The sequence below is a fragment of the Peromyscus eremicus genome, chromosome 15 (genome assembly GCF_949786415.1).
Source record: "Peromyscus eremicus chromosome 15, PerEre_H2_v1, whole genome shotgun sequence".
In the NCBI taxonomy this organism is placed as follows: Eukaryota; Metazoa; Chordata; class Mammalia; order Rodentia; family Cricetidae; genus Peromyscus; species Peromyscus eremicus.
In genome coordinates this window covers 1,696,661-1,719,709 of record NC_081431.1, presented here as the reverse complement: position 1 = coordinate 1,719,709, position 23,049 = coordinate 1,696,661, and the positions used below count along the sequence as shown (strand labels likewise).

The following is a 23,049-nucleotide window of genomic DNA, read 5'->3' as shown; positions in this document are numbered from 1 at the left end:
TGCTAGCACAAAACAAAACAAAACAAAAAAAAAAAAGAGGTTTCTGCGCTACACGCTGCTTTGATAGAAGCATAGACCCACTGTTTCTGAGAGTTGATGGCTCCCAGAGCTGGCGGAAAACAGACTACCGCCATGTTGGGAAGCTGAAGTGGGCGGAACCAGCAGCCACAGCGCCAGTGCCGTTTCAGGCTTAGAAGGCTACAGTTTAAAGCAATAGGCTCAAGCTAATATAAAAAAAATAAGCCACGTAAAGATGGCTACCACACAGAGAATCTGGATTATGTTCTCTTTGATATTCATAATTGAAGAAAAACATTTGATTACAAAAGCTGTTGAGTTATGCCAAAATGTATATTTTAAAGGTACCTTGACTTCAAAATTTGGATATAAGGATATGTTGCTTTGGAAAAGAGTCTCTGCTCTTGTTTCCACAGAAAGCCAGAGACTATGGATTTGTTCCAGATTAAGATACATCAGGTTTGACCAGCCAAGACCCCCTGAAAGGTCTCCAATGACACCATGGCCCAGATGATTCAACATCCAGAATGGTTTCAAGTCAACTGGCTCAGATATACAGCCTCACGGACTACTCCATGATCCTAAAATTTTCTTTCTGTCTCCAGAAGATACAGCGCCCCCCTCCAGCAGAAAGTAGTAAGAGAAGCTACGCCCAAATTCCCAAATATACCAAGCTGGCTTTAGAGATGGAATTGGCTCACTCCCCCTCTAAACCCAGACATATTGCTCAAAAAAAAAAAAAATGGTTAAGAGATTCTTATGTCCCAAATCAGAAGAGCCCTCTGGTGTGGGACAGACAAAAACCAATATTTTTATTTAAAGCAGGTTGATTATAAATACAATCTCTTTCTAAAGAAAAAAAAGGGGATAGTTTAGATATGATAGGATGAAAGGGTAGATTAATGAACCTACTTTTAAAGAGTAACAACTTGTTTAAAATGTTTTACATCGCTATAGATTTTAGTTTATTGATACAAATTTAAACTTAATTTTGTTATACTGTATATATATTTCTATTCTTGTTTGAGGTATTATGTTTATGTAACTCATTTAAAATTATAATGGATAATTAAAAAATAGATTAATAATTAGTCATCTATGATAATCATATTTGTAGCCATGTTAGTTAAGTCTTCTAGGTATACATAGTTATATTTCAGATAGATAGGTAGTCTTCAAACACTTCAAAGACCTACAGAATATGGCATTTAAAATGTTTTAAAAATTTAGACTTTCTGGACAGTGAGACATGTCTGCTCCTGACAGCACCGATTTACTTCAGAGAGGAGGATGGGCATCGAAGACACTCCATATGGAGTTTATCTTCACCTTGACAAAAATAGCCATTTGGGCAAGAAACTGTTCTTGCCTGGACTGCTTGATCAACTGGACATGCAGGACCCATAGAAAGGTGACCACTGAACTTTGCTTGACAAAATGGTCCTTCAGGTTCCTGCTTTGCAGAGAAAACTGCCAGACATTCTACAAGACACAGAAAAAAGTGAATAAGAGACTCTAGGCCTGTGGGCTGAAGACAGATGCCCCAACTTTACAAGAGAACTTTGAATGACTGTCCAGGCTGCCAGCTGTCTCTGTCTACCCTACAAGACTCCTAAAAGTTGCTTATATCCTTCTCCATTTCTCAGGTAGTAGTATATCCTTCTGAGGTCTTTGATGTGGTTAAAGACTAGATACTTACAATTTTCCTTAGTTATAATAAAAGATAAGTTAGATATAAAACCTTAAACTCACAAATATAAGATAGATAGGATCTCTTCCTTAATATTGTAACTGTAATTCTTGCTTGATAATTGTTTTGTTATATGTAATTTTACTATGTTAAAGTTAAAACCTTCCTTTTTAAGAAAAGAAAAGGGGAAGTGCTGTGGGATGGTCTGTATGTCAAGTGTGTTGCTGATTGGTCAGTAAATAAATCACTGATTGGCCATTGGCTAGGCAGGAAGTATAGGCGGGACAAGGAAAAGAATTCTGGGCAGTGGAAGGCGGAGAGAGAGAGACACTGCCAGCCGCCATCAGGACAAGGAAGATGTAAGGTACCAGTAAGCCATGAGCCATGTGGCAAAGTAAAGATTAATAGAAATGGGCTAAATATAAGAATAAGAGCTAGACAATGACAGGCCTGAGCTAATGGCCAAGCAGTTTAAATAATGTAAGAGTCTGTATGTTTATTTTATAAGTGGACTCTGAGACTGGCGGGACTTGGTGGTGGGAGCTGGAGAGAAATTCACCAGCAACAGGTCAGAACCCTGTGTAGAAGACAGAGCCCTCTGTGAATGCTCCAGGTCTCTCACCAAAGCTTCATTTTGGTGATTGGGTCAAATCTTTGTAAGTGCTTACTTACTTGCTTTAATCATCCTATCACCAACCCCTTTCCCAAGCTCTCTAACATTTGCCAACCTGGAATAAGTGCTGTGCACCCTCTTAGGAGGCTGGGGTCTGGATATATTGATAATGTGGGGGCATTACTAGAGGGAAATAGAAAGGAATGCCAGTCAAGGAAAATTTACAAGTGCATGAAATATATTTATATTTCTCTCTTTATATCAACACTTCTCTCCCCTCATGTGGGTCCTTATATGAACAACTTCCCTTCTCTTTTGGAGTCACAGACCACACACATTACCTTTTCACCATATGCCAGCACATGTGTGTGTGTGTGTGTGTGTGTGTGTGTGTGTGTGTGTGTGTGTGTGTGCATGCTCTGTGTAACCTCATCCAGGAGGAAGCCTGAACTTCCTTCTCATTTAGACACTTCTGCCCCACTGGCTCTCATTTCCAAGGCAAACACTGCTTAACTGATGAGCTAAAATATTCTTGAGGGAAAACAAAAAGAGTGTGTCTTTTTCTCCTTGGACCTTTGGAATTTAGAAGGAGACTTTAGAAATTATTGGACTCAAAGGAATAAATCTTATTTGGTGGAAATCTGGATGTCATGATAAAAATATTTTTAACTGTTTCTATCATTCAGTACCTATATATGTCACTCTTTGTTGTTGTTGTTTCTAAGAAAAGTCAGTCTTGGGGGTCAGTGAGAGAGAAATTCTGATTACATGTGCCTGGAGTGGATTAGCAACTTCATTCATTTATAAAAACCTACAAGCATTGCTCATTCATCAGGAGGCATTAACTGAACGCCTACTGTTTTTCAGGCTACAAGAGATGCCTAGGATACAGATGATGAATAGGGCAATATGGCAGATAGTGAAAAGTGATGACCAGAGCTCACGTCCTGACTTCCTCTAGGCCAGGAACACTTGCCAACTCTTTCCCATCCATCAAAATGGGGAACAAAAAGAAGGGGGAAGATGTAATATAATGCAAGCTTGAATGCAACCCATGCAACTCTCTGACTGTGGCTTGAGAAGAGGGTTGGAAAAGCAAGAAAAATACTTCAGTCAGAGAAAGCTGCTCAGCATATTTAGAAATCAGTTTCCATTTTAATAGCATGTGTCTTTTCCATGTCAAATGACATGTCTGGCAAACACTAGAAGGAACACTTTTGGGGGCTTTAAGTGTCTCAACAGTAGATGAAGTCATCTTAAAGGGACTGACCACAAAGCCACTTAGCATCTGGCACTCTTGTCTCCATCCTGGTGGGGACAAGGGAAAAGAGTGCTGTAGCAGGAATCTTAAAAAGTTCTTATTAATAAGATCAAACCTGAGCCAGGTATTGGGGTGAATGCTGGAAGATCAGAAAAACAGAACACGCCATAGCCACCTCACCTTGCCAGTTTCTCAGCTGATCCTGTTTCCTCAGACTGGAAACCTCTATGTCCTCATCCGGAATGAATCTCAGTTGAACTGTGCTGCTCAAAGCCTAAAAGCTTAACCAGCCCTATTTCCTCCTCCTCATGCCTTATGTACCCTTCTGCTTTCTGCCATCACTTCCTGGAATTAAAGTCTCACTTCTTGAGATTAAAGGTGTGAGTCACCATGCCTGGCTGTTTCCAGTGTGGCTTTGAACTCACAGAGATCTGGATGGAATCTCTGGATCTGGAATCTCTGGAATCTGGAATGCTAGGATTAAAGGTGTGAGTGCCACCATTTTCTGGCCTCTATATCTAGTGGCTGTTCTGTTCTCTGACCCCAGATAAGTTTATTAGGGTACACAATATTTTGGGGAACACAATACCACCACAGAGTGCTTCCAAGTGGCAGTGTGAATTTGGCTCCTGTCTTGATGTGTGGGAAGACCTGTTCACCATCTGACCTTACTAAGCCTGCATGGGGATGACTTCCCAAGTAAGAGTAGCACAGTTCATCATTACACATAGACAGAGTTTCCACAGAAATCACAGCAGAGCACAAAACAAGGAATGGAAGGCATTCACAGAACCTGGGAACAACCAGTATTGCAGTGTGTGACTATCTGGTCTTTTAAAATTCACATGTGTGTGTCATGTGTGGTGGGCATTTTCTTTGGGTTGCCAACCAGTTCCCAAATAAAGACACAGAGACTTACTATTATTTATGAATGCTTGGCCTTAACTTAGGCTTGTCCCACTAGCTTTCTTAACTTAATTTAACCTGTTTCTATTCATCTACATTTTGCCTGAGGGCTTTTTCCCTTTCATTCTATATGTCCTACTTTCCTGCTTCCTCCCTGTCTGTCTGTCTGGCCCCTGGAGTCTCCCTAGCATCTCTTTTTCTTTCTTCCTTGAGCCTGAATTCCTCTCCTACTTACTCTCCCTGCCAGAAAGTTCTGCCTATATCTCCTTTCTTGCTATTGGCCATTCAGCTTTTTATTAGACCAATCATGTGCCTTGGGCAGGCAAGATAAAACAGCAACACATCTTTACATAATTAAACAAATGAACACATCTTTGCATACTCTAACAAATATTCTGCAGCATGCATGAATGTGCATGTGCATGCATGTGTGTACATGCATGTGTGTGTTTAAAGCAAAGCTGAGATCAACTAAATATTTTTTAACCAATGTAGGCCTGGAGTTGTGGACATATAGTTTCTGTGGATTCTGGGCTTAATGCTCTGCTCTTAACATCATGCAATTCTTTTTAAAAAACATTTATCTGTCTGTCTTTCTATCTATCTATCTATCTGTCTGTCTGTCTGTATGTGTGTCCATGTGCATGTATGGAGGTCAGAGGTAGTAGGTGTCTTCCTCAGTCCCTCTCCATTTCATTTTACTCTTGAGATAGTGTCTTTCACTGAACTCAGAGCTTACTATTTTGGTTTGACTGTCTGTCCAGCAAGCTTCAGGATCCTTCTATATTCACCCCCTCACTCTAGGACTGCAGGCATGTAATATGATGTCTAGCTTTTTATATGGGTGCTGGGGAAGTGAACCCAGGTCCTCACGCTTGTGTGGCAAGCATTTTACTGACTGAGCTGTTTACCCAGCCCACCATCACAGAGATCCTAATTTTCTCTTTGGTCCTGTGCTTTGTAAATGAAGTCCAAAGAGATGTATGTAAGAAGCAGAGGTAGCACATGTAATGTGGACAACCTATTCCTGCCATACTGCTTGCACAGAGAACTCACAGGGGCCTCCCAAGCACAGAACTTTGATGTCTCCACAAGGGAAGGGCCCTTATTAAAATCAAAAGGGAGTGTAAGGTATCATTGCCTACACCCAAATGCTGACAGTTGGAAGAGGCCACTGTCCCCTGCAAGCCAGAGCTTGTCCCTAATGTCCAGAAAGAGAACAAGAAAGCTTTGTGGAATGCGAAGGCCAGAAGATTCCACTATGTTTTTCCTAATTCATGCCATGACCTCTGTCAGCCACCACCAGAAATGCCAGGGAAGGGAGGAGAGGGGATAGTTCTTCCTCTTGTCAGTGAGGCAGGCAGTTGGTAGATGGCCTTGGTATCAAGAGGCGAAGTAAGAGCAGTTGAGTTTATTTTTTGTATCATTTTTCCAGTTCTGGCAAGAAAGAAACACATGTGTATAAGAACACCAGACAAGTGATTTGGGGATCCTGCAAATGCGTTAAATGCTTTTATTTGTATTTAAAACTAGCACTGCATAGTAGAAAGATGACTGCTTCAATCCAGGCTAATGATTTAAACAGTAAGTTTTTCTTTACTTAGAACATTAAATAACAAATTTAAAAGATGCCACATTAAATCAAAGGAGTGACCATGAAGATGGAGTAGTTCCTTCTATCTTGCTCATGGACTCCATGTTAGACTCCATCAAACCCTACAAATCATGCAGCCAGTCTTGGCTGGGTAATACATTGGGATCATTTGTACAAGTCATTCAATATAATGTATTATTTATCTGCAGTTTTCAAAAGACTAAAAAAAAAGAGCAGAAAGTATGCATGTCACAGAGTTCTCAGGTTGTCAGTGTCCCCACAGAGCCATGCATTAAAACCTACACTGAGACCTCATTGCTACCCAAAGTCCAGTGCACATTACATTCATTCTTGTCTCTGTGTGTGCATAGTAAATGGTGTGTGTTTGTGTGCTCATGTGTACATGAGTGTGGAGGTCAAAGATCAGCCTTGAGTGTCGTTTCTCAGGTACCATCCACCTTGTCTTTTGAGACAGAGTTTCTCACTGGCTGGGAGCTTGCCACATAGACTAGGGTGGTGGCTGGTGAGCCCCAGGGCTCTGTCTGTCTCTGTCTCCCCAGCACTGGGATGATAAGCATGCCACCATGTTCAGAGTTTTTTATATGAGTCCTGGGGATTGAACTTGGGACCTCATGCTTGCAAAGCAAGCACTTTACTGAGCCACCTTGGCGTTGTGGTTTTTATATGTTTGAACAAATTGATAATACCACACATTCACTACTACAGGATCTTACAGACTAGTTCATGCTTTACCTACCAGTCCTCTGTGAGCTATAAGCATGGCTTTAAAGACCATTACTAACATCTGCACAGCAAATGGCTTCATTGGATGAGTGTATTTAACTTATCTCCTATAGCTTTGGGGACATTTAGATAGCTTACAATGTATTTACAATTAATTGTTTATTATGATAAGATGAGAATCTTGCAAAATTAAATTTCTATATGCATACATGGTTATTCCCTAAAGGAACATGCAGGCAGGATTTCTGAGTCAATGGATTTTGAAGAGTGTGGAGATACAGCCATAGAGGGCTCCAGGGGAGCTTGTATCAACTTGTAATTTTCTTCTTAACACATCATCCATCCTTCCAGTTCTTGTGCATAACTGCTCATTCTGTCTCTGCCAATTTCGATGCCTTATTTATTTACCAACAACACATTCTGTGTACCAGGCAGTGCATCAGGAAGGCAGTGAGACAAAATGGCAAGCAAAAGAAGACTCAACTTTATGGGACTTTTAGTCAAGTGTCAACTAATCCTATAAAGTCCTGTGAATTTACAAACTGTGATGAGTCTTGTGAAGAAGGAAGGAGAGTTTGTAGAGCACTTTAGAGCTGAGGGCTTGACTTACCTGCAGCATTAAGAAAGGTTCCCTCAAAGAATTTATATCCAGGTATGATTTGAGGTGGTGGGCAGAGAAACTGACCATGGTGTCACAAGTGGGGAGTGCCATCCTGCTGTGGCCTGGGGCATGAGGGTCAAAGCAGGGTCTTGGAACCTGAATGGCAGTTTGACAAAGCACAGAGATAATCAGGAGTGTGGAGGAGAAGGAGGTGGGAGAACCATCAGACTAGATGTAGTTTCTATCAATAAAGCTTTATTGGAAGACTGGTGTGCTTGTTTGTTTTGTATTGTCTATGGCTGACTTTGGATTCCAGTAGCAGAACCAAGTGGTTGCAAGAGACTTTGAAAAGAGTTCATTTAACTTAAAACACAGAAAACAGTGCTACCTGCTGGGCAGGAGAATACCTGGCTGTGATGTCTTTGCCTCCATAGTGATGGGCATGATTGGGGTTGAAAGGAGTAGGCTCTGTGAGGAAGCATTCTTTGGAATGGACTGTAGGAGGCACAGAATGCTGCAAGCAATCAGGGAAGACTACTGTGTTCCTGGTGAGAGAACTGGAAGGCCCCAGTGTGGGAGATGAGACACAGACCACTGAGAAGTAAAATGAAGAGAGTAGAAATTGGTAGGTGAGGGAAGGTGGTGCCCCATATCACCTTAGTTATATATGTAGATCACAGCATCTCACTTAGAGAAGGTGGAAAGGACCCACGGGCCCCTGCTGGATACCAGTGGTTCATGTGGCTTACTCTGGGCTAGCAGTTGATAAAGGGCTCTGCATAACTTGGCCAAAACTTGCTTTGTGTCACACTGTAAGTTTTTCAGGTTTGCATTTGTTGTTATGTTTCAACATAGGAGAGTCTCCCAGGGCCTGTGATGTGCTAAGCACTTGATTATCTTCATGGGGATAGAGACAGAAGGCAAGCATTGGTGAAGAGTGTTGGAGCCAAGCCTCAAATCTGCTGCTGGAGCAAACAGCAAAACTAAAGCCCTGAATGACAATGGAAACACCACATGCTCCTTTGGGAAGCAGGATGAGAGCTTTGGGGCAGCACAGAAGCATGAGGCCAATGTTCAGAGGCAAAGGGGTCAGCTGCAGCCCAGGAGGGGCTGTGAAAGCTGCCCATGGGCTCTCCCCTTTTCACTAAGTCAGGCAATCCGCCTGAGCTCAGAGCGGTGCTGCACAACTTTATGCTGCTTTGGCTGGCTCTGCGCTCTGTTTCTGCTGAGTGTTGAGTGCTGTGTCACCCAAATGGTGGAGAGATGGCACCTCATTCCCACAGCAGATAGTGAATCACTCTCTCCTCTGCTTTCTTACGTTGCTATATCTTTTGTTCTTGTCACACACCATTGCTATCCAGTATTGTGCATCTCTGTCTATCAGGCATGAACACCTTAAGGATTGTGTCTCTGTCTTCTGTGTCTTGGGCTCCGAGTACCCAGAATTGTGCGTAACAACAATGACAGTAGCAGACCACCACAGGGCTGAGTTGAACAGGAGCCAGTAACTTCTGGCTCCAGTGCTGGCAGGTTGAGTGATCTGATGAAAAGTCTCAGGCTACATGCTGGTGAGGACTGGGAGTGAGAGAAGAAATTGAATTTGAATAATTGAATTTTAAGAAGCAGGCATATGCTTCTGCTGTAACCTCCCCACACCAGACAGCATAGCCCAGATGCAAGTCAAAATGCATTATGTATTTAATGTGTCTCCTGGGGTTGGCAGCTGAGATAATAGGAGGAGAAGGCATGGATTAGAATCAAAGTAGCAACATCTGAAGACATTTAGTGGTGGTGAAAGGTCAGGGCAGTCCTTAGATATTTAGTCAACCTTGTGCTAAGGGAGAGCGGCGACGATGAAGGGCTGAACCTACCTGTGTGTGTGTGTGTGTGTGTGTGTGTGTGTGTGTGTGTGTGTGTGTGTGTCTACATGTGGGTGTGAGAAGTTTAGAGAAGATACAGGACAAACAGCACTGGTTCTGGAGCCCCGAGGCAGACATTCCCCCGTGTTACTGTAGTGGAATTTCAATTCTGGTTGTTTATATTGATTTATGGACTCAGTCTCGGGAAGAATAAAACTTTGTTTGGGAGACTGTGCCTTGCTTGTCAATCTCTCCTGAAGTCAGGGCCAGTGATAGGTAGTGGGGTTTTGTGGAAGCAAGGAGGAATTGTATTAGTAGCAAGAGGGAGACATTTAGCACCTGTCAAGAATTTACGTTTAAACGTACCCCCAGCAAAGCTGTGAGTAACTCCATCATCAAGCTGAGGCATGGGGGTCCAGGAGACTGTAGGGCATCCTTTAATACCTCACAGGCAGAGTCGGGGTTCAGAGCCAGGCTTAAGTAAGCCCCAGACCCCTGATGTTATCTTGCCATCATAGATTCTGAGATCTGGAAAGAGATTGTAAAACTGCTGAAATATCATTTTATATGGATTCTTGAATGGTGGGCAGGAAGGGAATACATATGGATATTGGCATGATATGGACACGTGGTTAGAGAGGCCAGGCAAGGCCCGCAGTTGAGTCCCGATGCCCACTGCTCTGGGGGAGCTGTCATTTTTACCTGGAGGCCTGCAGACTCCAAGCAGACAAACAGCAGGAGTGGGGGAAGGGAAAAGGTGTTGAAGAAGCATGGTAATACCTGGCTACTGGAGGCCTAGGAAACTGTTGTTAAGCTGCACCACTACCTAAACTATCTCCCCATCATCATTACAGCTTTCATTTTATAGATAAGCTGAAGTCCAGGGATTCACTCCAAAACTATTGATTTATTGTTACCACAGGTTGAACTCAGAGCCTCTTCCATATGGGTACCCAGGAGCTGCATACCCAGCCTCTAGCATATTGATTTCCAGATGTGAGCTTGTTCTGCGGGTCTTCTGGAGTCCCTCTCCACATCAGGCTGTCAGAATGTCTCCATTCCCTCAGGAGCATGAACAGCTCAGGACTTTTTATGGAGCCTTTCTTTCAGTTACTTCTCAAATCCTAGACAGTTGCCAAAGGACTTACCAGGATATCTTTATTGTATTGTATATGTTAAAAAGAAGAAGAAGAGAAAAAAAAAAAAAAGGAAACTGGCCAGGGCCGAAGCTGAAAGACTGAACCCTTGCTTAACACATGAAAAAACCTGGATTCTGTTCTCTGCACTGAACCCCATAGGTATTTCCTATGAAAAGGTAGTGTATTCTTAATGTAAAAACATTAGAACAAACAAAATTAATAGAAAAATATCTTTCCATTATTCTATCCATATAATATTCACAGTACTTGAGAAAGAATTTCCAGTCTTTTTTTTTTTTTTTCCTTTCCATGTTGCACTGTATAGCAATGTGAGTGGAGGGTTGGGGATCAGGAACTGAATTTTAGGCCTGATGGACCTGTGTGTATGTACACACATGGATTATGTGTGTAAACATACATATAGTGCATGTATGTACACACACACACACACACACACACACACACACACACACACACATATGTGAAAGAAGGCGAGATTGATGTACCAGCCTATTACCTATGAAATCTATGGTAAGGAGAGTCACTATATGTCTGAGACTTGGGCTCTGCATTCCCCTAGAGATAAGTGTCTGGCAGCCCCACACATTATCAACAGCTCATTTTCTATGGATGTCACTCCTATGGGGCCCTGGAATCAAACCTTGGCCAGAAAAACCACAATATCTATTTCTAGGGTACCCAGTCAAAAGACCCAGCAAAGGGGAAGCATGAAACTAAAAACAGGAACATGTCATCAAAGGAGTGGGACTCCCCTGGGAACTCATCAGTGCTTGTCACCATCAGAGAGTGGCTGCATGGTGAGCTCCCTGTCCAGGAGGAAAGACCAGCCTGAAGAACAGGATCCCCGGGTGGCACAGGGCTCTTTGGTGATTCTTGTTCCTGAGTATAGTTCTGGAGTCTGGCCACAGCAAACAGTGTCCCTGCCAATCCCAACACTGCTGGCTCTTTCACTTTGCCTAGCTTTTCACTATCCAAGAGCCCTGTTAACCAGAAGCCTTTACAGTACTGTGAGGTCCTGGTGGCTAGCTCCTGCTGGCCAAAGCTGCCAGTGGCTGTCTGGGGCTCCAGACATTTTAAAGATCAAAATCAGGGAGAAAAAAATCAAACCATCTTTTGAAGCTGCTCTTCAGCTTTCTTTGGAGTGCAGAGAGCCTCCTCCCTACCCACTGCCCCAGGCTCTGTCTGACCCAGCCTTTTATGCACTTATGCACCAGAATGTTTCTAAAAATATACATCAGCTTAAAAAAAAAAAAGCCATGGGAGCCACTGTTCCCTTGTAGGCAGTGACCGCGTCCTCTTTCTTGGAGGACAGAAGCCTGGGAGAGGAATGAAGCCGCAGGTTACAGGGCTGGGCGGCTTCATGGGTCTTAGTTTTGCCCTAATGCACCCTGGGAGGAATACCACTCTCTGGAGATAGTGATGCCATTTGGATGGAATGACACCCTGTGGGTACAGTGGTGCACTCTTGGAGGAGTGGTACCATATAGGTACAGTAGTGCATTATGGGTAGAATAGAGCCCTCTGTGTGGAATGTCACTGTCTGGCAGAACTTCTATCTGAGGATTCCCATGGCCATCATCTGCAGCAGTGACCCCAGGAGTTCTAGGCGACAGGCAGGTAACTGTTCCAGTGCTGCCACTCACTGCTTGAAGTGACCCTGGGCAAATTATTTAACCCTTCTGAGCCTCAGTTTCTTCATTTATGAGTTGAGTATAATTCTACCATCTACTGGGATTTTGAGAATTAGGTTTGAACATATAGCCAAAGCTTAAGACTGCTTACAGGGTTAGAGAAGCTGTTGTAGACATTTTTACCATGCCTGTGTTATTCCTGACTTCCCTTCTCTGGATTGCCCCCCTGGTTGAGCATTCTGTATTAGTCACTCAGCTTTGCTGGGGGCAGGGATATGTGGATTGATATGTATGGGAGTAAAAAACATTCAATGAGTTCCAAATCTGATGCTTAAGAGGTGTCAAGAACCGGACCAAGGGCTACAGAATTGGTTTAGTGATTAAGAGCACTTGTTGCTTTTGTGAAGGACCAGGGTCAAATGCCAGCACCCACATGGTGGCTCACAACCATCTGTCACTCCAGTCCCAGGAGATCCAATGCCAATTCTGACCTCTTTGGACATCAGGCAAGCACAGATGTGGCACACAGACATACATGCAGGCAAAACACTCATACACATAAAGTAGTAAATCAAATCTTTTAAATTAAAGAAAATAATAACAACAAAAGGACCAGACATAATCCTACTGCTCATCAGGGAAGAAGGTAGGGCCATAAGGTTTAGGATCTTTAGAAGGACTTCATGCCCACAAAGATTCCTGAACTCCCAGTACTAAGGAGACCATTTTTTCTCATAGGAAATACTTTTTCTGTTAGAGGAAAGATTTCACAGAGGGATGATGGCATAACAGGTGTCTGAGAAGTGGAGAAACAGAATAAGAAACTATCAAAATCTCTGGTCATTTGAAGATCACAAGGGAATTGAGTATCCAGGCCGTGCATGTCACTTTCTCTTAGTTGTAGAATGGGAGTTTCAGATTCACCTCATCCCTCTGGAATTGTGAAAAAAAAAATCCAAATGCCAACTGTATGAACAGAGATGAAGTTCTGTGTTATTCTAGAATGTTCTTAGGCTGTTCTACCGTGGGCCAGTCTTTCTTCTGCCTACCAGTAGAGTTCCAAGGTGGAGTTTGTTTCTGTCATACCCAGCCCTTTTGGCCACATGGCTGGCCATCTGGGAGCATCAGGCATGCAGCACAGAGTTCACCCTGACTGGGCTGGTCAGAGCAATGCTTTCTGCTAAATGCTCATTTCCTCTCATGCAGGTCTGCACGAGTGGTAGAAAATAGGAGTTGCAAGCAGCAGCAGACCCCTGCCTGTCTGCTCTGACAACAGCCTGGGTTCTCCAGCATGCTCCTCCTTTGTCCTACTTCCAAGCCTCTCCGTAGGTACATGAAAGAATATCAGATTAGGTCACAGTAGATGGGGAAGATCTTTCTAACTTAGCCCTCTACCATCCACTTTTCCTATACACCCTGGCTCCAGTGCATGGAAGAGCGAGGGACTTGGAAAATTCCCTAGGAACTAGCCATGGTGTTATCTAGAGAAGGGGGTCATCAACCAGACAGAACTTCTTGAGTGCTGGCCAGGTGCCTGGTGCTATGCTAGATGCCAGGCATTGGCCTAAGTGGGGCTGTCTTACACTGTATAATGGTGGTGAGGTACAGTTAGCAACTTTAAAAAAGAGGGTTGAAAGGTAAGCCAGAGTCCATGGATGTAGGAACCTCTCTCTGGTGGCAGAAAAAGTAACATGATTTGAACAGTATGTGGCACAACGAGAGAACCATACAGAGATGGAGGCATGTGGGTGATGAGCAGGAGAGAGTCAGTACCACTGTAGACAGGGCTATGTTATAGTTCAGTCTCCACTGTTCTGATACAATACTCTGATTAAATAGCAAATTAGGGAAGACAGGGTTTACTTGGCTTCTGAGTGTTAGTATTCTGACCCGCCCCTTGGAGACCCACCCAGCGTTCTGATGTCATCGTATGTTAAAGCTTCCTTAAGAGGAAAAAATTCATGCCCCCTTTCCCCTCTCGCCAGAGGTAGCACACACACCTCTCTGTCTCTGTCTGTCTGTCTGTCTCTCTCCCTTCTCCTTCCCTCCATTCCCTCTACCCTTCCTCCAAAAATAAACTTGCCACGTGGATGTCGAGTCTGCCCTGTGTGCAACTTTCCACTATCAGCCGTGATCCTGTGGTGTCTCACCCGCTACAGGGCACCTTGGCTCCAAAATCTGCCAAGGCCTCCCAAGTGCCATATTATTACACTGAGTCCAGGTCAAAGTCCATTCCTGGGGAGATGGAAAGGCAGGAACTTGAAGCATCACAGTCATGAATAGAGAGAGAATAAATCCTTGCTTGCTTATGCTTAGCTGACTTTCTTATTCTTACGTAGTTCAGGGCTCTGAGTAGGGAATGGCGCCACCCACAATGGCTTGGGTCTTCCAATGTCAGTTAATAATCAAGAAAATCCCTCACAGACATGCTTGTAGGCTGACCTGATCTAAGTTTCTCAGTAAGAATCTCTTGCCAGAGAATTCTAGGTTGTATCAAGTTGACAGTTAAAATTAACCAGCTCAGGCTTCTTACAAGAAGGGCATCTAACTGCATCATAAAGTGCCTCTTGAGTCATAGAATATGTGGATCAAATAAAGATGCTTGAGGAAGAAGGAAGAAGGCATGAGACTAATGTGTTGGTGTCAGGATGGGGGAATCCTGCCTAAGGTCAGAATCACATTGGCCCTGTGGGCAGTGTGAGGTACCAAGCCCTGAGTTAGAGGTGTGAACAGAGACTGGGATTGGGGGTAGGAAGTTGCTTGAAGCCTTGGTGTGGCAACTTGTACCTAACATAGTAGGTAAGGTTAAGATTGCTTGACTTTTCCCCAACAAACAATATAGGCTTATCCGGAACCTGACATTTACCTGTGCATTGGGATAGAAGTGACTCAGCATGTCAGGGAATGGGAAGGGGGAGTGTGTCTTTGGGGTGGAGTAGCAGGATTCTTACCTGAACTACAGGCTGAGGGGCCATGAGGGATGCTTCTGAAAGTGAAGGTCTAGTCTTCCCTGGAGACTGCAGATATGAAGAAGAGAGAGGGCCTGGGGGGCAGCTCTGTTACTGAAGTATTTGCTGTGCGGGCATGAGGCTCTGGGTTTGTAGTCCCGTGCTGGGAAGGACACAGGAAGCTCCCTGGAGTTCACTGGCCAGACAGCCTAGCTGAATAAGCAAGTTCCAAGTTAGTGAGAAACTGTGTCTCAAAAACAAGTTAGAGGGTACCCAAGAAATGACATCTGTGGCTGACCTCTGACCTCCACATACACGAACACACACATACATCTGGGCACACATGGATAAGCACATAAATGTACACATGCGTACACATGTACATACACACACACACACACACACACACACACACACACACACACACACACAAAGAGATTTACCACCAAAGTATGAATCAAGAAATCTTAGGAGTGACTGGTACATTTCTGAATACTCCTTTCTTTTTATCCTGAACTGAAAAACAATGAAAACGTCTCACTGAAATACACTGCAGGCATCTCAAAAACTTCTGTCAGAGCCCTGGCTGATGGCAGAGTGTTGCTGGAGAATTTCTCTCCAGCTCCCACCACCAAGTCCCGCCAGTCTCAGAGCCCACTTATAAAATAAACATATAGACTCTTACATTATTTAAACTGCTTGGCCATTAGCTCAGGCCTGTCATTGTCTAGCTCTTACTCTTATATTTAGCCCATTTCTATTAATCTTTACTTTGCCACATGGCTCATGGCTTACTGGTACCTTACATCTTCCTTGTCCTGATGGCGGCTGGCCGTCTCTCTCTCAGCCTTCCACTTCCCAGAATTCTTTTCCTTGTCCCGCCTATACTTCCTGCCTAGCCAATGGCCAATCAGTGATTTATTTACTGACCAATCAGCAACACACTTGATATACAGACCATCCCACAGCACTTCCCCTTTTTCTTTTCTTAAAAAGGAAGGTTTTAAGTTTAACATAGTAAAATTACATATAACAAAACAATTATCAAGCAAGAATTACAGTTACAATATTAAAGAAGAGATCCTATCTATCTTATATTTGTAAGTTTAAGGTTTTATATCTAACTTATCTTTTATTATAACTAAGGAAAATTGTAAGTATCTAGTCTTTAACCACATCAAAGACCTCAGAAGGATATGCTACTACCTGAGAAATGGAGAAGGATATAAGCAAGTTTTAGGAGTCTTGTAGGGTAGACAGAGACAGCTGAGCCTGGACAGTCATCCAAAGTTTTCTTGTAAAGTTGGGGCATCTGTCTTCAGCCCACAGGCCTAGAGTCTCTTATTTACTTTTCTCTGTGTCTTGTAGAATGTCTGGCAGATTTCTCTGCAAAGCAGGAACCTGAAGGACCATTTTGTCAAGCAAAGTTCAGTGGTCACCTTTCTATGGGTCCTGCATGTCCAGTTGATCAAGCAGTCCAGGCAAGAACAGTTTCTTGCCCAAATGGCTATTTTTGTCAAGGTGAAGATAAACTCCATATGGAGTGTCTTCGATGCCCATCATCCTCTCTGAAGTAAACCGGTGCCGTCAGGAGCAGACATGTCTCAGTGTCCAAAAAGTCTAAACTTTTAAAACATTTTAAATGCCATATTCTGTAGGTCTTTGAAGTGTTTGAAGACTACCTATCTATCTGAAATATATCTATGTATACCTAGAAGACTTAAGTAACATGGCTACAAATATTATCATAGATGACTAACTATTAATCTATTTTTTAATTATCCATTACAATTTTAAATGAGTTACATAAACATAATACCTCAAACAAGAATAGAAATATATATACAGTATAACAAAATTAAGTTTAAATTTGTATCAATAAACTAAAATCTATAGCAATGTAAAACATTTTAAACAAGTTGTTATTCTTTAAAAGTAGGTTCATTAATCTACCCTTTCATCCTATCATATCTAAACTATCCCCCTTTTTGTTTTAGAAAGAGATTGTATTTATAATCAACCTGATTTAAATAAAAATATTGTTTTTTCTCTGTCCCACACCAGAGGGCTCTTCTGATTTGGGACACAAGAATCTCTTAACCATTTTTTTTTTTTGAGCAATATGTCTGGGTTTAGAGGGGGAGTGAGCCAATTCCATCTCTAAAGCCAGCTTGGTATATTTGGGAATTTGGGCGTAGCTAGGAACCCGCCAGTAGCTCAAACCGGCAGCTGCCGCTTATTTGAGAGAGACAATTAGGAAGCTGTTTTTAGGTCCGTTTTAGAATCTTTTTTCTAAGTTTTTAGGTGGAAACTCTTGCCACCACGTTGGACGCCATTTGTTGCTGGAGAATTTCTCTCCAGCTCCCACCACCAAGTCCCAGCCCGACTAGCTCAGTCGGTAGAGCATGAGACTCTTAATCTCAGGGTCGTGGGTTCGTGCCCCACGTTGGGCGCCATTTGTTGCTGGAGAATTTCTCTCCAGCTCCCACCACCAAGTCCCGCCAGTCTCAGAGCCCACTTATAAAATAAACATATAGACTCTTACATTATTTAAACTGCTTGGCCATTAGCTCAGGCCTGTCATTGTCTAGCTCTTACTCTTATATTTAGCCCATTTCTATTAATCTTTACTTTGCCACATGGCTCATGGCTTACTGGTACCTTACATCTTCCTTGTCCTGATGGCGGCTGGCCGTCTCTCTCTCAGCCTTCCACTTCCCAGAATTCTTTTCCTTGTCCCGCCTATACTTCCTGCCTAGCCAATGGCCAATCAGTGATTTATTTACTGACCAATCAGCAACACACTTGATATACAGACCATCCCACAGCACTAGAGGATGAAGACAAGAGGTTATAGCAAACTTAAAACTTGCCCAATGGCACACAGTCCATCAGCTTAGGCTTGGAACTTCTAGATCTCCCTTCTCTATCTCCTGTTCCCTAACTCTATCATAAGCACTAGCTAACAGTTGTGAGCCCAGGGACTGATCTTGGACATAGGAAGAGAGAATTGAAGAGCTGAAGGGAGATTGAAGATGGGGAGATCTGAGGAAAACAGAAGGCATGGACAGAGGCAGCCTTTGGAGACTGTTCACCAGGCTCTGTTAGCAGCCTTTGGAGGCTGTTCACCAGGCTCTGTTAGCATCCTTTGGAGGCTGTTCACCAGGCTCTGTTAGCAGCCTTTGGAGGCTGTTCACCAGGCTCTGTTAGCAGCCTTTGGAGGCTGTTCACCAGGCTCTGTTAGCAGCCTTTGGAGGCTGTTCACCAGGCTCTGTTAGCATCCTTTGGAGGCTGTTCACCAGGCTCTGTTAGCAGCCTTTGGAGGCTGTTCACCAGGCTCTGTTAGCAGCCTTTGGAGGCTGTTCACCAGGCTCTGTTAGCAGCCTTTGGAGGCTGTTCACCAGGCTCTGTTAGCAGCCTTTGGAGGCTGTTCACCAGGCTCTGTTAGCAGCCTTTGGAGGCTGTTCACCAGGCTCTGTTAGCAGCCTTTGGAGGCTGTTCACCCAGGCTCTGTTAGCAGCCTTTGGAGGCTGTTCACCAGGCTCTGTTAGCAGCCTTTGGAGGCTGTTCACCAGGCTCTGTTAGCAGCTTTTGGAGACTGTTCACCAGGCTCTGTTAGCAGCTTTTGGAGGCTGTTCACCAGGCTCTGTTAGCAGCTTTTGGAGGCTGTTCACCCAGGCTCTGTTAGCATCCTTGGGAGGCTATTTACCAGGCTCTGTTAGCAGCTTTTGGAGACTGTTCACCCAGGCTCTGTTAGCATCCTTGGGAGGCTATTTACCAGGCTCTGTTAGAAGCCTTTGGAGACTGTTCACCCAGGCTCTGTTAGCAGCCTTTGGAGGCTGTTCACCCAGGCTCTGTTAGCAGCCTTTGGAGGCTGTTCACCAGGCTCTGTTAGCAGCCTTTGGAGACTGTTCACCAGGCTCTGTTAGCAGCCTTTGGAGACTGTTCACCAGGCTCTGTTGCAGGATGTTTCTATCCATCTCACCCAGGGATTGTACCTAGTGGAGGCTTCTCAGTGGAACATTTGGAGAGCCTTCTCCTGGTTCCTTCCTCAAGTCCTTACTAGTGAGAAGGCAAGAGAGTTGACAGGGTAGGTGGGCAGTAGCCCCAGCTCCCTTTCTTGCTAGGGGCATCCATTGTAGAGGCCCCAGGTGCTGCTCTGACTTGGGTTCTTATCGGGCACCTTGGCACTATGGAGGAGACAAGCACTATATAAATGCTAAATAGACAAGGCTGTGCCTGTCTCCAGGATAAATAGACCATCAGTTCCTGCTGTCAGCTCTGCACCTTTTATGAACACAAACATGTCTCCCAAGAAGAGGATGCTGGTCCTGTTCTGTCTCCACTTTTTTTTTTCTTGCAATTTCTCTCAGTCTTGATAACAAGACACTGGTCTGCTTTTATTTTACTCTCTTTTTGGTATTATTGGTTTCTTTTTCCAGAAGGACTTTACGGTTTGTTATTTTAGTTTCCTGATTTCATAGAAGACAGAATGGTGGGATTTCTTCTGGTTACATGTCTAAAATGAGAATAGTAACAACGATCATTTGCCTCTCACTCTTTTTTTTTTTTCCTCCGGTTTTTCGAGGCAGGGTTTCTCTGTGTAGTTTTGCACCTTTCCTGGAACTCACTTGGTAGCCCAGGCTGGCCTCGAACTCACAGAGATCCGCCTGGCTCTGCCTCCCGAGTGCTGGGATTAAAGGCGTGCGCCACCACCGCCCGGCTGCCTCTCACTCTTGCATGAATTACCTCATGAGGATCTGCCAGCACTGGATACCAGTGAACAGAACTCTGTCTCCATTCCACCACCTACCCTCTGTGTGACCTTTGGTTCATAATGGCCTCTGAGTCCTAATTGTTTCATCTGCCTAGTGGTCATCTTGGCAGATCTGTTCTTCTTACCAAGGAATGAGTAGGATAATTTATATGAAAACTTGAGGGAGTAATTGATTTTCAGATGAGAAATCTGAGGCATTGAGAGACCACTTGGTTTCTTGTACTATAGGTTGTCAACAGCAGAGGCTCTGTATAAACACAAGACTTCTGACTGTGGGCGATCTATCTATGCACAGCTCTGAATGGTGCTGAGATGCTGAGATGATGCAGGTGGATGTGGAAAGGTTGTCTTATAGGATATTCTAACAGAGTCTGTTGGCACTGGTCACTGCTAAGAACTGCCCTGTGTGAATTCATCTGGTTCTTCCTTGGTAATCCCCAAGCCCACCATTGTTACCTTGGCTGACATTGCATTGTTGCTCTGTGCCACTCACTGCAGGGCCCTCTGCCATTCTGCCGTGCTCAGGTCATATCTGGTCCAGGATCGTGAAGGTGAGAAAGGACATTTTCCTAGGACAGCCAAGGTTGGTTGGGACACAATTCATTTCTTGGAGACTTTCAAAGAAGAAGGGAACAGAGGCTGAGGTGGGGACCACCAGACTTCCTTTTGAAGTCTGCTCTTTGTGGATTCTAGCCTGAATCTCTAGAAGGGCAGCATCAGACTCTTGGAGGACTTGTTAAAGCACTCGGCACTGGGATCCCTCTGTCCAGAAACCCTCATGTGTTAGGTTCATTGCTAACACATTTTCAAGTGATGTGGTCTTGCATCCCAGGACAACATTGTTGAGAACCAGGAGCCTAGAAAGTAAGAAAGATATACCACTGGGTATCTGTGCCCCTGGCCTCCTGTTTCAAACTCACCTTCCCTGGATAAGAGAGACACTTAAATGTCCACTCGGGTTCTCTGTGGACATGTGCAGTGGCCAGGAGCGTACTCATGGGGCCAGGGGCTCATATTGCTCCTGTAGGCTGAAGACAGTGGCTCTGCATTGTGCGCGAGCTGCTCACTGCAGACTGAGTAAATAAACCCGGCAGTGACCAACGGATGGCCCCCGGCCTCCCAAGCAGACCTTCTCTTCACTTCTGTTGTTTTGTTCTGCTGCGTTCTCATTGCCTTGTACTGACAATAGTCGTAAATAACGGCAGTGCTGTAGAGAAATCATTTTAACAGCAGAGAGTCAAATAAATACATTAGACCTGACAGCTTAACTACGCGCAGTCCATTTGGATGCGGTGGCCAGCTGCTCCCAAGGACTGCACTTCCAGGAGCAGCCACAAGAGGGCGCACAGAGTTCACCAGCTGGGCTTCAAACAGCCTGTTGGGTGTGGAAAGATAGCAGAACACAGTCAGGATCTTGAGGTTGCAATTTGGGTGTTGGTGCCGAGACTTGTGTCTCCTGGACCTGTATGGGTCACCTCAGGGGTTGCAGGAGCCACATGTGCTACCCTTGTGCTTTCCAGCCCCTTGCAGACATCCAGGACCTTTCCTTTCCCACCTCTGTCTTTAATACTTGTAGCTGACACCCATGTTTGACCTGCCATTGCAGGTTTTAGGCCTGGTGTCTAGTTTGCAGGGGTCTTTGTCTCCTTCTTTCCCTTTCTGTATTTAGTACTCACGGTATTCTGGTAGATGCCATGTATTCATGTTGTCCACCCTTTCCAGAGGGCAATGTGCCTTGGGGCACAAGTTTCCTCAGGGCCAAACACAGTCCTGGGTTTCATCCATGACACTCATGATCTCTAGGGTCCCATTTCTAGGAGCTACAATTCTGAAACCAGCTTGGCTCAGATGACAGTTCACCAACCAATACAAAGTAACTGGTTGGGAGGAGCAGGGTGTTACAATACGGCTGTTCTCCTGCAGCCTCACACAGACGGCCAATTCATATCAGACCCCCAAATGGAAGACAGACAGGTTCATGGGTAGCTGTGCTGCTGTGGATTCTATTCACAGCCTAGAGAAATATGGGCAGCTCGAGGAGGCAAGGTACAGCTGACGGGAGGGGGTTCTCAGCTCAGCCCAAGCCCTCTGTCTAGCACAGTGGGACTGGGGCAGAGAAGGTGTGTGGTCTTCTGCTGCTGTGTCCAGGGTTGAGAGTTTAGAAGCAGTTAGCTCAACGTCTCTGAGCTCTGATGCTGGTAGGGGGTTGCTTTCTCCTCGCTCATCTTCATGTATTCTAGGTGTCAAACTCTTGTTTATATAAACTTGGTTTTATTCCTCTTAGAACCACCGGAGTGGTTGCTATACAGCTGTCTTTTCTTCAGAGCTGGATTAAAGGGGACACATTTTAGGAACACTTAGTAGCTGTCTTTGGATCTGTGGTCATGAGGAGAATATTTCATATTCTCCAAAGGAAGTTTAGATGACATCAGGCCAGACACTTTTTGACGTAGAAGTTATTAGATGTTATGATGAATTCCATGCGTAGCTCTTGCTTTTCTCTTGGGACCGCATGGCATCATACCATGTCTTTGCCTCTTCAGAGCTGGAAATATTTCCCTACCACCATAATGGAGCCCAGGGTGGTGGGGTCTTGCATAGGACTGCCTGTTCTCTACTATCTGGTGCCTGGTGGGTGTTGGCCATTCATGTGCAGGCTGCAGGAAAGTAGTCATGTTAAAAGAATCACTCTCCCTATTGCTTGCTACATTATATGGTCTGACAAGTCAGCTTCTGATCCAAACCGATTCTAGTACTGTGCTGCCCCATGGCTGTAGTAGAATGTTCCACAGTGGACATCACATGTATAGCCCCATGACCATAACAGAATGTTTCATCTGTTATGAGTGGACATCGTATGTACAGCCCCATAACCAGAGTAGAATGTTCCAGAGTGAACATTGCCTGAAATGTCTGTTCATCCCAAACTTCCCACCAGGTATTTTGTCATTGAAATCGGGTTCCTGGGTTCAGATTGTTTTGGCAACAATGTTTCTGAGATTATGGATGAGAAAAGCAGAGGAGAAAGTCTTTAAACCATACATACACATGGGGGAAGGTAAGGGAGAGGAGGAGGGAGGGGCAGGAGAGAGGGAGGAAAAATGAAAACCTGCATGAAAGCAGGAGAAGTCAGTTCTACGGCTCCTGAATTGCTGACATTGGACAAGCCCTAGCTTCAGGTTGTTCTAACCCTTGCTTTGACTCGGACCTTGAGTTCCCTGAGATGCTTTCCTGCTTCTAGAATAAT

At 44.3% G+C, this 23,049-nt stretch overlaps 1 non-coding gene across 1 annotated transcript; it reads left to right on the top strand.

The window, feature by feature from the left end:
• Nucleotides 1-17,405: 17,405 nt before the first annotated feature.
• Trnak-cuu (transfer RNA lysine (anticodon CUU)) lies at nucleotides 17,406-17,478 on the top strand. Its single transcript has one exon. It is a non-coding gene; the product is annotated as a tRNA-Lys (tRNA).
• Nucleotides 17,479-23,049: the final 5,571 nt, after the last annotated feature.